Source organism: Carettochelys insculpta, chromosome 15 (assembly GCF_033958435.1).
Source record: "Carettochelys insculpta isolate YL-2023 chromosome 15, ASM3395843v1, whole genome shotgun sequence".
Lineage (NCBI taxonomy): Eukaryota > Metazoa > Chordata > Testudines > Carettochelyidae > Carettochelys > Carettochelys insculpta.
The window spans coordinates 7,555,172-7,570,653 of NC_134151.1; the positions used below are offsets into that span (position 1 = coordinate 7,555,172).

At 44.2% G+C, this 15,482-nt stretch overlaps 1 long non-coding RNA gene across 2 annotated transcripts in view; it reads left to right on the top strand.

Annotated features, from left to right (window-relative positions):
• LOC142021258 (uncharacterized) overlaps nucleotides 1-15,482 on the top strand; it is a 33,355-nt gene that overhangs the window by 4,602 nt on the left and 13,271 nt on the right. The window contains exons 2-4 of one of the 2 annotated variants that reach the window (XR_012647634.1): nucleotides 5,112-5,233; nucleotides 5,822-5,970; nucleotides 6,977-8,265. This is a non-coding gene — a long non-coding RNA (uncharacterized LOC142021258). Of the gene's footprint in view, nucleotides 1-5,111; nucleotides 5,234-5,821; nucleotides 5,971-6,976; nucleotides 8,266-15,482 lie in introns of those variants that run through there. The other variant, XR_012647633.1, reaches the window with a different exon arrangement.

Here is a 15,482-nt window from a genome sequence, read left to right on the forward strand (position 1 = left end):
TCCATTAAAGTCATAAGTCAGGAAATTTAAGCAGCTGGAAAATCTCCAGATAATCTTCTTTATTGCTCATAACATTTGTGGTGCCTAAAACAAATGGGTGAGTAATTTGTACCTACTGTAAAGTGAGCAGTCAGTTTTTGGATGTAATTTATTTCCCCATTAGCAATCTCAGAATTGGTTTTCCTTGACTCAGCATTTTAAAACACTGACTTGGGTCTTACAGTCTTGGGCTCCATAAAAGTTATAAGAAAGGAGTTAACAGAATAACCTATCTTCCTAAAGAGAAAAGGAAATGAAAGCATCTGTCCCACAGCGCACTTCAGGGAAATAAGCATAGGCATATACAACCCTGTATCCATTGCTGTGAAGTCTGTGGAAGAGTGTGGGGTTTTCAGTGTGGCAAATGACCATCTATGGAAATTTATAAAATTTTCCATTACTGTGAATAGTAAAAATACAAGTATCAGAGGGATAGCCAAGTTAGTCTGTTTCTTCAAAAACCGCAAGAAGTCCCCACTTATGAATCTGATGAAGCGTGTCTTTGCACATGAAAGCTTATGCTCCAAAATATCTGTTAGTCTATAATGTGCCACAGGGCTTCTTAAGGAAAATACAATTATGACTGAAAGAAAACTTGGGATTCTATGAGTATTATATCTCACCATATTAGGAAGCCCCTGTGACGGATTGCTGCCTCTTGGGATTTCACCTAATATGCTGAGATACTTCTGAGCCTACCTGTTGTGGTAACCTGGGCCCCATCTCTGCCTGTCTTGCTGTGTCAGGCTGTTAAACTTCCTGCATTGCACACACAGGCAGAGCTACACTCAATCACAGAATGATGGACACTGATCACCTCTGAGAAGAGTTAGCTTAAAGGAGTTGCCCCAGCTCTCAGGTATCCACCTCCCTTGTAGTACAGGCCCAATGGTATATTATGAAATCCAGCTCCTCCCTCAATGTGGAGGAAGGTGTGCATAGTCTGTTATCCTCTTGCCCCGTTATGAATTGTACGAATTGGGTTATATAATTCATAAGTTTATTGACTGCAAAAGGTGGATTTTAAATGTTAAAAGAGGTAGCAAACAGAACACAGAAAACTAAGCAAAAAAGATAAAACGTAAACTATGCTTGAGTCACAAAATAAATTGGTTTCAATTTGTAAATCCTCATTCTAGGTACAGTTGCAGGCAGGTTACAGAAAGTCTTGAAAGCCAGTTGCATTGAAATGCAGCTTGAAACTTCAGGTATTATTACTTACACACCGAATGCCTTCCAGCTTGGGCCTGACTCTTCTCCCCCTCAGTTTGGTTCTTTTTTTCCAAGCGTGTTTCAGTGTCTCTTTGGGTGGAGAGGCAGGGAAGAACCCTGATCAATTTACTTCCAAGCTTTAAATAAGATTTACATAAGGTAGGAATCTTTTGTTTCCCAGTCTTGTCCTCGCCTTCTTTTAGTAGAAGATTATTAGAAGTCCAAAATGGTGTTTTGTAGCATGCGACAGGCCCACCTGACCAATAGAGTCACACCTACCTCCCAAGATGTCTCTTGGGAAGGAGAGAGATTAGTATATTTGGAGTGTTGTTGTTTCTAATGGGTCTCAATTTTGATGTCCTGTTGTCTGGTGGGTGTCTCCCAAATATACACCTAGTTAGTAATTGTTCCATTATCCTAAAGTTAGGAATATGGACTATCCCATTCAGTAAATCATGAACTTTCTAATGATCTCTCTGACAGCCCATCTTGCATAAAACATATCTTTGCAATTCCATAAACATAACAATATAGAGTGTAACATTGCAGCCTCTAGAGGGGAAAATGTTTGTAATCTTGTAGTATTATTCAAATGTGGAAAGAATTATATGCTTAGTAGTAAAATGTTACGATTTCAGGAGTGCTCTGAAGGAATGGTGAAGTGAAGGGAGTGTGCAAAAAAGCTGATTGCCTCTCAGAACTTCTTATATACGATAGCCTTTATGCACAGATCAGATATTTACATATGAATAATATCTTGCTAGATATCTTAGTGGCTGATATTGAAGTTGAATTCTTCATTTTCAGTACAAATTGCATTTTCATTTCTGTAGACTGCATGTATAAATGAATTAGTATCTTGAGTTTTGATTATCACCTCCCTCTATCCCTGCTACTGGCCTCTGATCTCCCTAATATTCACTTTTTGCTGCAGTATCACTTCTGGAAATCCAGGTAATCTTTAGGTACATTATTAATAGATACCCTCAACATATCCATTACTGTGACAAGTTTGTGCACACTGACCTTGCACAGAATATAAACTCATAAGCATTTGTCTTGTCCTCTGAGTCTTAGCCATTTCACAGGCAAATGTTCCTTAACAGCAATTACAGCAAATGGGCGGATTTGTTTCTTTTATCTAGGTAGTTGAAAACTAAGAGTGCTTTTGTGTAATCTCTATCTGGCAGTAGCTCAATGAGCCTTGCCCTCAATAGTAACATATGGCTAGACCCAAGGGTTTTAGCAGCCACTGCACTACACTGAGGTAATGTTGAGAATATTAAGCAGGGCGCGGCCAAGTTTGTTTTAAGCAATTTTACCAGAAGTAGGTAATTGGTAGCTGCTTAAAGTTATATGGCACAGCTGATGGAGCAAGTGAAGATTTTGGGGTTGTGGCGGGAAGGATGTCATGCTTTATCCTGGAGCATAAGTTTTCTCTGTATTTTCCCTTTCTATCAGTCCTAAGGGGTTCATGTTTTTAAACACAGGTTGAAAACCTTGTCATTGCTCTCCATGTTGAAATATTAGATGAAATCCTCAGTGGGAAAATTTACATATCCTTCCATGAGGACTTCATCCCTTTTATTTAAACAGTTCTTAAATTGGCATGAAACCAGCAAGAGACATTTATAGTTCTCATTTTGAATTAAATCCAGCTCATGTATTCAAGGTTGTCACCATGGTTTAGCAATATCAACTCCAGCAGCATTAATACCACTCTCTTTTTAAAAGTCCATGTGCATACAGCAACAGCCAGTAATATCTTGTTTTTAATCCCAGCTGAACTAACTAGTGACTCTGACCTTTCCCAAGTCACCCCTTGCCCCACAAAAGACCTTGCATCTCAGCATCCTCTCTTAAATGAAGGGGACTCAATCTAATATCACTATTGACCACAAGTTTTTGAATTAAGTAGGCTTTATAAATCACAGGTGGCAAGCTGTTACTTGGGTCTGGGGAGGGATGTCTTTCCCAGGCCACAGCAATTCTGGGAAGGCTGAGCTGAGCCGAGCCAGGCTGGGAACAGTTCTCCCCACTTGCAGTCCCTTTCTTAGCTAAATGGCTTACAGGGAATTTTAGGTGGCTTCTGGGTGAGAGCCCAGCTCTGTAGGCAGAAATGTAGAAGGATGGCATGGTGTGGTATTGATACCCTTACTTCAGGGCTGCTGTTGTCAAGGCACTGCCTTCACAGCTGTCAGCAAGGCCCAAGCCATGGATAGGGCTGGATCCCACAGACAATGGCAGCGGGGCCACAGCCAGGGCTGGGGGCAGGGACCATGGCTCACAGCAGCAGGGCCACAGTCAGAGCCAGGGCAGGAGGGCTGGATCCTCACCCAGTGGCAGCAGGACCAGCAGCCAGGCCAGGGATCACACTGTGAGGTTGTAAGAGCACCTGGGGTGGCAGGGATCATGCTGCCAGGCTACCCACACACCGGGGCTGCAGCTGGGTGCACCGAGTCTGTGCAACCCAAAGTGCCAGTGGCATCCAGAGCTCCACCAACAGCCAGCCAATCTCTTGTAAGAGCACAACACCGGCTTACTTTCCCCTATGCCACAGGAAAGTCACTCCCCTTCGCCCAGTGCAGTATCAAGGGACTAAGTAAAACATGGAGGAATACAAGTACCAGTACATGAATACTAGGGCAAATTCTTTGTGCCTTTTCCGCAGGCGAGAAACAAACCATCCCCTGAACTGAAATGACAAAAGAAATATTTTGTAGAGAGTAATAGCTCTTCCAACCTAAAGTAACTGCAGCAAATGCAAGGAGAAGGGCATATAATTGAGAGGAGCTGTAATGACAATACCACAATGACTTTATGCTTTAAGAGCAAATATGATTTCTGTTTGGTGCCTAAGGGGAAGACATGGTTTTACAAAATTTGTAAAAATGTGCAGTTCTATCCCTCTGAAGAAGTAAGCTCCCACTACTTTGTAGATATCAACTCTCTCTAAAAATAGCAAATTCTTACTCAATCCAGTCATAAAAAAACAGTCCTATGGCATCCTAGAGACTAACAAATGTACTAGGTCATGAGCTTTCATGGCTAAAACCCACTTCTTCAGATTGAAAAGGAGTGGAAAACAGAATCCAGGGTCTATATACCTGAGGGGTGGCGGGGGGAGAGGGCTGAAAGGAAGTTACCTTTCACTGGTAAGACCAATTAATGAAGCAAATTAAGTTGGATATGTCTCATTGCTGTGAATATCAATGATGGGGAAATTTCCCTTGAAATGTATTAAGCCAGTTAAGATCTCTCTTCAGGCAAAGGTTGAAGGCATTAAACTTGTAAGTGAATTCCAATTCAGACATCTCCTTCTGTAATCTTGTGGTAAAATACTTTTGTAGAAGGGTGGCTACTTTTACATCCATTATTGAATGTCTAAACAGGTTAAAATGATCACCTGTTTGTGAGTAACTACATTAAGCGGCAGCCAGACAGGTGAAAGGGGCCAACTGGGGGTGGGGTGGTACCCTACACACACCAGTCTAGAACAGCTCTAGTCCACATCTTTGAAGGTGTTTTGGGTTTTGTTCTGTGTGCTTTTTTCTTTGCTTCTCACTTGTATGTGTGCCCCAATTTATTTTTTCTGTGGACCAGTGGCCCCTGACCTCAGAAGAGGTCTCCCACCCCTGGGTTGGAGCCTGTATTCCACTAAAGTTCTCCCTCAGTTTAAGGGCTTGATTGAAATTAAGTCACAAGTCACACATTATCACTCATGTGAACCAAAGCAACCCCAGTGACTTCCAGAATATGAAAAAGATTCACAAATTAAGGGATTAATATGGGAACAAAGCTCATTTCCTTATTCTTAATCTTTGTGCAGTACAGACATGATACAATACTGTTCCTTACAGCTTTGAAAAGCTGCCCTGGCCCAAAGACTTTCAGCGTACCGTCAAGTACAAGTTGTAATGAAAACAAGAACAGTTTAAGCCGGAGCATGTGAGTGGATAACTAATCAGGAGTTGAAGGAAAGGTGAGTGTGTTTCAGCTAGCCCCGCAGACACCACCTGCTGTGACCCCATTTCCCACTCCTGTTCCATTGGGGGGGTTATGATATGACAGTACTTTTTAGAAATTTAAGTTACTTTAACCACTGACAGAAACACAAAACATTTGCTGAGTAAATTTGATTTGTAAATTTGAAGTCATCGGCTTGCAGAGCTGTCCCGTCCATAGGATGAAGTGGGGTAGCTGCTTCAGGCCCCATGCTTCTGGGGCTCCACATTGGCCACCCCAGCTGTCCTATGGATGGGAGGGGAGAGAATTACCCAGGACAGGTGGCAGCAGCAGGGAATCACCTCCCCTCCTCCCCCCACTCTCCCACATTCACCATTCAGCCAGAGCAGCAGCCGGCATGTGGCCCACTGAGCCCTACTTCTCCATGACAAGGGGAGGTGGCCTCCGCTGCCCACCGAAGTCACCCCAAGATTTCTGTGGTAAAAACAGGGGTACAGATTTTAGGAATGTAACAATATTGCATGACATTGAGTTGCTTTCTGCACAATAAAAACTTGACCCAGAGCCCATTAAAGTCAGTTGGAGGCTTTTCTTTTTACTTCAGTGGAAATTGGAACGAACCCATAACATCTGAACGAAGCTCCTTCCTCCGTATTCACCAGTGGGGAGCACAAGACTGAACCCTAGCTGTCTGTTGATAGCCTTATGTTTCTAAGCAACTCACCTTAAGCAAGGCCCATTCTAGTGGGTCAGGTAGGTAATAGAAACTGAGTGGAAATTAATCTTGTCAAGTATAAATAACTGGTTAAGGCAAGTGCTGTTACAGATTTGTTTGATAGCTTGGTGGCTGCCCTTTCCTTATCTGAAGGAAAAGCTTTTAACAAAATTGAATGCCTCAGTTTGTTTTCCATTACTGAAAATTTAAAAGTTACGCTCGTTAAAAGGCTTTAATTTATGGTTCAGGTGGTGCTCCTGCTATTCTTTCTGTACACATAAGGTGGCGAGCATTCTTAATAGAGAGAAAAGAGAAGCAGTGCCAAGAGTTCTTTACCAACACGTGTTGTATGAGAAATAGGTTATTAAACATCCTACCTTGAGTGATACTCAGTTTCGTACAATTTCTGATTAGAAACCAACAGCTGAACCGATACAATTAGTATACAGCCACTTGGCATTATGAAACAAAAAACTATGCTATATCTCAGCCTTTATCTATCACATGAAAGCAGGTAACGATAGAATTAAGAACAAACAAACAAAACAAAACAAAACAAAAAACCCTTAACAAAAAACCCACATTCTCTCAGGAAGGTTGTAGATTCTCTTTTCATGTCTTATATTTTTCAGGGATGATATTCTACTCCTTTTCCCCCATTGCAACATCATTGTATTTAGGACTACCAGTTGTTTTCTCTTTTTCTTTTTGAGCTGTACACATTACAAAGTCTTCCAGCTCTTTTTAATCTAAGAGTCTCTCTCTTGGCAGTCACTGGATAACAAGTAGGACATCTTCATGTCATTCTCCTATTTGTGAGTCCATTGATGGCTGACCAGCCCAGTTCTGAAGCTGCAAGTCTTATCACAAATCTGAGTGTATCAGTTCTATGACTGGCAACCCAAAATACAGTTTTGAAGGCCCTGAGGCTGAGTTGTAATAGTTTATGAATAATGTACAGCAAGGGCCATGGTACTCTATGGAAAGTGGGAAAGAAGCAATAATTCCTTCTCCCGCTGATTTATCTTCTTCTTCTCCTCTCAGGTCACACGGTGGCTGGGACATGGTCCAGATGCTCCTCTCTCAGCTGCCTGGGCTCTACTGAATATCTGTTTAGTGAGATAGCTACCATATACTGTACTGGGTTAGTGAAATGCTTTCTCAGGCCTGCCAACAGGGGTCAAAGGGAGCAGTTGCCCCAGGGCATGGAGCTCCATCCACTGCTACTTTGGCAGCAGCAGCAGGAGCTGGAATGGCAGGCCTCATACAGTGCCGCAGAAACGCCGCTCCGGCTGTGCACAGCTATGAGGGAGTGGGGTGCAGCCCAGCACAGCAGTCCAGACAGCACCGAGAGCTAACTGCCCTTGGTCCCACCCATTCTGCGCTTGTCCCCATCCCTTCTCGGGCACGGAACCACCCATCTTTCCCTGGGGCTTGCAATGGCTGTTGGTGCCCCTGTATTTACTATAAACATATGTTATTTAATTTAAGGGTAGGGTTTTCGGAAACTAGTGGGACAGCAACACATTCTCTCCATGTGGGTACCCTCCTGATCAGCCTGGCAGGAGTCAAAGTATTTGGGCCTTCAGAAACTTCCAGAGGTTGGTGATCCTTGGAAAGATAGCCATGCACATAGATCTGCCATTTGAACTCTTGTGCTTTGTTGTGTTCCTACTGTTTGGATTCAACAACACTTAGTTCTGGAAAGGCTGCCTGCTCTCTGTCTTAACCACTGGTCACAGCTCCTGAAGAGATGAATTGCAGAGGTTGAACTCAGTCGGCTATGCTGAGTAATCATAGTCAATATGTCAGAAGGGTGGGGGATTATGGAATCAGGTAAAGGCTGAAGACTTACATGCTCAGGGATGTGATCAAAGAGATCATCAGGGCCTAAAGGCAGCTAACCCTGGAACAATTACAAATACTTGGCTTCCCCATATATGGGCAGCATTGCTACCTGAAAGTGAGCAGATAACCAGTACATTAAGGAACTTAGACAAGAAGCCAATACAAGAACTGTAAGGTGATATTCACAAATTAGTTAATTTTTAAATCAGCTTCTTTCACAGAGTACAAACTGTGTTTCATCTGTAGGGTACATTTTCCCAATAAGAGTTTTGATTATTCAATGCTTAATCAAATACAGTGTCAGTTTTTGCTAAGTGCTGGGGCTTTATTGCTGGAGTAGTCCAATTTTTCTGATCCAGTTTGCTTGTGCAATGTACTGTAACTCAGATAGTGCTCATTTTTCATTTCATGTCCACATAATGCTTTCTGTGGCAGGGTAGAGGTTCTAGGGAAGGCACTGGATTAATTCCAGGCAGCAAGTTATATAATTCAGAGGAGGCTACTGAATTTTCATTGTATTTATTTCTTTCCTAGTTGTCTGTTGTCTATGCATCTTGTTCAGTCTTTGAAAAATTAAAAAAAACAACCAAGCAAGTCCTGGTGATGTATGAGAAGTGTTTAAGCGTCCATGTGCCTTCCCAAACATAGTGGGCAGGAGTGACAAAGGGTCAGAGTCTCTGGGAGGTCCAGAGGACTAGCAGGTGGGAGGCTGGCACCCTCAGCATGGATCAAGCCCCCCCATTCACCCTCAGTCACCAGGCAAAAACAGCAACATGGCTCCACTCCTCGATTGCTGATCACATCACACGGAAGAAGGTCAGGACCCCCTTGCAACTCACAGTTGGGAAGTGGAGTGCTGTGGCCAGCAGTTGGGGAAAAGAGCTGCATTATTCTGCTCCCCCGGACACCATTAGGTGGCGTTGTGACAAGGAGGAGGCAGGGTAGGAGCATGAAGAGGTGGGATGGGGCAAGGCCTGAGGTGAAGGGAACAGTTACTCCTGCAAATCAGACGAACCATAAATACAATCCTGTCTTTTTAGATTTTTTTTCCTGCCTGTTTCTATGGCCAGCACAATCTGCTCCTGCACCTCTTTATGGCGTTGGCCAAGTGAAGTGAGGTGTAGTACTCATCTTTGTGGCATTTCTTTTGTGTCTGTCAGATTGAGTCAGGGAACGTTTGAGGCCTCAGTGGAAGAGCCTGACTGATCTTGGTCACCCAGAGAAGCCTGTCTCATATAGGCCTTGTCTACATGAGCCCCAAACTTCAAAATGGCCATGCAAATGGCCATTTCAAAGTTTACTAATGAAGCGCTGAAATGCATATTCAGTGCTTCATTAGCATGCGGGCGGCTGCGGCACTTCGAAATTGACGCGCCTCGCTGCCACGCGGCTCGTCCCAACAGGGCTCCTTTTCAAAAGGACCCCACCTACTTCGAAGTCCCCTTATTCCTATGAGCTGATGGGAATTCAGTGAGTGAGAACTGGTTGACTTAGCTCTGCGGTCATGATGTTGCTTTGCCTGCAACAATAAGTGGCCACTATGGCTACGTCTACACGAGCCCCAAACTTCGAAATGGCCATGCAAATAGCCATTTTGAAGTTTACTAATGAAGCGCTGAAATGCATATTCAGTGCTTCATTAGCATGCGGGCGGCCGCGGCACTTCGAAATTGATGCGTCTCGCCGCCACGCGTCTCGTCTCGACGGGGCTCCTTTTCGAAAGGACCCCACCAACTTCAAAGTCCCCTTATTCCCATCAGCTCATAGGAATAAGGGGACTTCGAAGTAGGCAGGGTCCTTTTGAAAAGTGCCAGATCTAGATATGGGAGTCACAGTGCAAAAGCTGCAGCCTCTCCCCTACTTAACCAACACAGCTCCTGACCTGAAGCAACACCTACTGTTCAGTCCTGGATCCTTGTCTCCCCTGTCCCTCTCCCAACTCAAGGCACATCAGCCCTGGCTTTGTTTCATTTGTTTTCTCAGTTGAACCAAAGGGATTGATGTCTAGATCTGGCAGGTAGTTTACTCTTGCCCAGTCGCAGTTAATTTAACTAAAGTAAGCATTAGGGGAATGTGAGGCCCAGGCCGCCACTCCACCTCTTTTGGCCTCTGCTCCACCCCACTCCAACCCTTCCTCCAAGCCCCCCTCTCCTGAGTGATGTGGCCACAGTGGTTTGAGCATTGGCCTTGTAAAGCCAGGGTTGTGAGTTCAGTCCTTGAGGAGACCACTTAGGGGTCTGGGGCAAATAGATTAAAAAAAAAAAATCTGTCAGGGAGGGTGCTTAGTTCTGCAGGGGCTGAACTTGATGACCGCTTGAGGTTCCTTCCAGCTGAGATATGTATGTACAACTAGTATGGGGTTGGGGGGCTGGCCCCAGCCCTCTTTGCTGTGCTGCGTCTCAGCCGTGGCTTTCAGGGAAGGGGCTTGGGAGTGTGGTGGAGCTGCCCTCACATTCACTGTTGGTGGGAAGTGGAGTGATGCAGTTGGGTCCCAGCAGACTGGGCTGGAACTGTGTTGTTCCACTTCCTGCTGCCAATGGTGAGTGCAGGGCAGGCCAGACGCCTGCTGATGATGCCAGGTCTCCCCACCAGCAACCCAGGGAACATCACTCATGGAGATGCCTTGGGAGAAGGTGGGGGCTTTGTGCACAGCTCCCACCCTGAGAACAATCTTGTGGAGCCAATGGGAGTTGCCTGGGCCATGCTTGAGGTGGAGGTGGCTTGAAGCACACAGAGCACATGGCCCCCACAGCCAGCATCTTTAAGTAGCACGCAGGGGAATGGCAGGAAGAGGCCCTGCCTGAGGGTACGTCTGGGCTACTGGCCAGAAGCCACCTTGTTAAATGCCTCCCAGACAGAGCTGGAACCTGACACCCCAGTCCTTTGGTTACCATCTCTTCTTCCCCAGCTCACAGCCCAAAACCTCTGCATCTCTGTCCCCGTACCACCCACCCACCTAGACTCTTCACCCTCTTCACCCCAGTCACCTGCCCCAGGTCACAACCTAAAACAGCGCTTCCCCAACCCCCAAGTCACCATAGTCTTCCAGACCTTGCACCACTCATCCAGGTCAGCATCATCTCCTGCACCCATACCTACATTCCCACCTGGACCCTGAATCCCAATCTCTTGCCCCAGGTCACAACCCCCGCATTGTCCAGACTCCTTCCCAGATCCCACATACCCCTCCTGCGCCCCAGTCCCCTAACCTGAGCTCGTTTCTGCACCCAACTTCCGTTCCAGACCCTGCACCTCTTCCATTAATATCATGGAAGTATGCATCCCTTGACCACTTACCAACGCTCGTTGTGTCCTACTCCCATTAAAAATGATTGCCTCCTTCTGCTCTAGTATCACAATGGCTGTAGCACCAAATGGGTACCATTGGGGAAAGGTGCTGATAAATTGAACTAAACGCAAAGAAGAAACAAAGGCAGCATCTACACTTGCATTTCTCTTTCAAAAGAGGCATGCAAATTAGAGACATTGAAAATGCAAATGAGGTGCAGATTTACGTATCTGGCACCTCGTTTGCACATTATTCTTTCAAAAGAAGAAAAGCAGTGTAGATGTGGCTCTTGTGAAAGTAAACCCCATCTTCGAAAGGGAAGAAGGGTTCTTTCGAAGATGGGGTTTACTTTTGAAAGCCGCGTCTACACTGCTTTTCTTATTTCAAAAGAATATGCAAATAAGGTGTCTGATATGTAAATCTGTACCTCATTTGCATTTTGAATTTCCCTCGTTTGCATTCTTTTGAAAGAGGAATGCAAGTGTAGACACAGCCAAGGAGCCGCAAGAACTTGTGGGTCCAACCTTGGATACTCAGTTTGAACATGCCAACTCGATGCTTACACTCAGATTTGAATTTTGCCACAAAGTTTACATTATGCATGGCAAAAAAAGCTGGTTTAGATAAATTTTATCTTTATCCTCACCCGTTCTCTCTGAGAATATGAGAAGCATCTGACAATAGGATTACGCTGTATATTGTTCAGAATATCTGGTCCCAAAGATACTGCTTTTCAAACGTTCCTGGTTTGATTACAATATTTACAAAATTAATAGAGATAAAGGACAAATCATCCTTCCAATGTAAGCTTTCGTTGAGATTTCAATATAGTATCTTTTTATTTTGCACTGATGTATAAGACCTGGAGAGATATCTGACCACCCACACACTATACTTAAATTTAATATGCCTGCAGCATTATTAAACTTGAATTTGACATGGTTTTAGCTTTCACTTGCCTTCTGTAGAAAAGCTTTTCAACAATTTAGTTAGCATTTGCCCAAGCCCTCTATTTTATTCATTTGTGCACTACAGTTTTCGGTTTAGATACCATGACTGCTTTAGCCAAATACATATGCTGTCACAGAAGACTAAATTAATCAACGTTGGTCCCATTGTTCAGCTAGCATGAATCAGCATAACTTCATATCCATCAGAATTTGAACACAAAGAAGCAAGCATCAGCGAGGTTTTACAATTGCATTGATCAATACTTACATTCAATTTTTCCTCCTGACAGAGAAAAGCTAGGTATCAGCCTCAAGCTCTCTATTCTGGGGCAAGAACAGAAGACAAATGTTAATGAAAAATGTTGCAAACACTATTACCATGTCAAAAAACCACCCATGCAACACAACAGATGGAATAGTTTAACTACCCACATTTTTCTGAACTCATTCACAAGCTAAACCATTTCCCTCAGTAATACCCTCATCGCCTTTTCAAGAACTGTGTAAGTGAAAATGCTTTAGTCCTTCCCTCTGCCAGCCATACCACACTATATTGCTTTTGTACTTCTTGAATCTGACCAGAACCCGGTTAAGGCCAAGTGACTTATTTAGCTGATCCTGTAGCAAAGCAAGCCATCAGCTCCACCTTGTGGTGCCTAGCTTATCCACTTACTGCTTTTAGATGCGCGAGATGAGCTACTATTAATTAATACATTGTTAGAACCATTCTTGATTCTTGTTTGTGAGAGGAAAAAGCTAAATCGGGGGGAGCTGGTCAGGCTCGGGGGTTATCCACCCATGTCCTGGAAGGTTCTAGACCAACAGAGCTTTTTGAAATCATGGCAGTATGAGTTTTATAGGATTGTATTAAACAAATTAAAAATAGCAAAATCACAGTAACAATAGTTTAATTTAGTCTAATCAAAGTTAGGAACCAAGCAATAGAGCTATCAGGTAAATGCACTGGTCTCCACATTCAATTGGAATTAAATCATATTAAAATAACCCTGTTCATCTTCCAAGGAATTGTCAGAAGGTAGCTGTTCATTTTCTTATAAATTCTAAGTAAAGAATCTGATCAATTGGATTTTATAAGTTGGAAATGTTTAGATGTCCTAATACTGAAAACAAATGCCTAATATTTGAACCATTACTTCAGAACCAACTATCTATTGAAAAATCTAATCTTGCATGGCGACTCTTCTCTTTCTCCTTTTTTCTCCCCATGATACTACAATACAAACAGCTAGAACACTGTTGATAAATACAAGAGGACAGCTTTTATTTACCAAAAATAACAGATGATAATTTAAATGCTCAGGATTTGAAACATAAAAGCTCTATAATGAATAAATACATTAACCCTGGGGAAATTTCTTTCTAGACTCTTCCCAAGTGGACTTGATGAATACTCATACACATACAAGAACACAAGCTGTTTTACACCCCCAAACAAATAATGGAAAGGCTGGAATGTGTCCCAGCTAACAGAATACAGGTTGAAAGTCTCTTGTCTGGCATCCTCAGGACCTGACTGGTGCCAGATGAGAGAATTTGTCGGACCGTGGGAGGTCAATATTGTCTAGCACAGTGGTGTCCAATACATTTGCCAGTCTCCACATGTGGCAAATAGGACACTGTGTTGTGGCAAATATGGGGGTGGCCAACCCACAGCTCTCAGGTTGCATGTGGTTCTTGGAGACTTTAAATGCAGCTCCTCCTGAGAGCCCCACTGTCTGCCCAGTCTGCGCATGTGCCCCACCACTTGGTAGGAGAAGCACGTGGCAGTAGCTGCGGTGGCCACCGTGGATGTTCCAGCAGCAACCCCAGTGGGTCTGGTGAGTCTCTGGCATTGAATTAGAATGGGAAGGAGGCTGGGGTCCTGGCTCTGGGGGAGGGGGAAGGCATTTATTTAGAGGGGGGCCTGGGAGTGCCTGGTTCTATAAAGTTTTGTGTAATATAATGTGGCGAAGGGAAAGATGACAACCACAAGTGTGGTCATCTTCGAATTCCTATTGGACACCACTGGTCTAGCACATTACCAACGCTTTCACTGCTTACTGGTCTCTTAGGCTACATCTACACTGTGAAATAAAGTTGAATTTATTAAAGTCGATTTTGTAACGCTGGGTTTTATACAGTTGAAGTTGAGTATCCACAGCTCCCCACAAGTTGACTCAGCTCATCCTCACTAAATTGCCAGAGTTTGACTGTTGCAGCAGTGCATTGTGGGAACCTATCCCACAGTCCCCTCAGCCCTGGTACATTCTAGGTTTTCTCACTGGTGTGCCATGGGAAAAAAAAATGCCTTGCAAGTGGTTGTAGGTGTATGATGTCATTTTTCCACACTACATTGCCCTCATTCTCCTCTCTTTGAAAACAGACAATTCCCCTATGAGAGAAATTGTTTGAGTTGTCCACATTATGGGCCCTTTAACCAAATGTTTCCTGAGAGTACCCACTGTCATCTTCCCAGACTGCAGTGTCCTCACCTGCTTCTGTTGAAAGCACATGGCCATTTTTCAGAAGAAAACAAGGAAAAGTAGTGAGTTCAAGGGAAAGAAAACCATGACTTGAACCATGTCAAGAGGTTGCTCAACTAGTTTTCTTCCCAGTGAAAGAACACCAGACACTGGAAGAATCTTGTGAATCCATGTGAACAGGGAAAGACTTAATATTATTCACAATTAAGGGAAGTTAGGAATCTCAAGAGAAATAAAGCCAAACAGGTGGTGAGCTTCAGAAGCTGAAGCATTCATCAAAAATATGCTCTAGGAGCACACAGCTGACTGTGCCATGTCAACAGGTACCTCAGTTTTCCCTCGATGAAAGAACACTATTCACAAAGCAGGCAACCTTCAATCCCACTTTTTTTTTGTTTTTGTTTGTTTTTTATGATAAGAGTGGATTAAAACCAGATCATGTGAAGAAAGATATGGAAGGAACCATGTCAACAGGTACCTCAGTGGTAAAACTGTAGCAAGCAGGCCACTGCTGAGACTGTGGCTTCCCCCAAGCCACACACTTTGGGAGAGTACTGGAACAGTGTGCCTAGGCAGGGAGGGCAGCTCTGAAAATTGTGTGCCTAGCTGTGGGGGGCAAGCCCAAAAATAGGAGCAGCCAGACCCGGCCCCCTAACATAAGCAGGGACCAGCCGAGGTTCCTGCTGTTGACATGGTGCAGTCACCTGGTTTCTTATGAAGTGTGGGGGGGGCAGTCCAGAAGATTTACGAGGCCCTCTGTGGAGCCAGCCCCCCTCTGCCATATTGTGTGCCTAGGCAGAGGGGCCAGCCCCAAAAATAGGAGCAGCTGGAGGCAAGTCCACCAACATAAGCAGGGGCCAGCTGAGGCTCCTGTTGACATGGTGCAGTCACTTGGTTTCTTATTAGGTAGGGGGGCCAGCCCTGAAATTTTATGCTGCCCCCTGTGAGGCCAGCCCTCCTGGATTGTGTGCCTAGGTGTG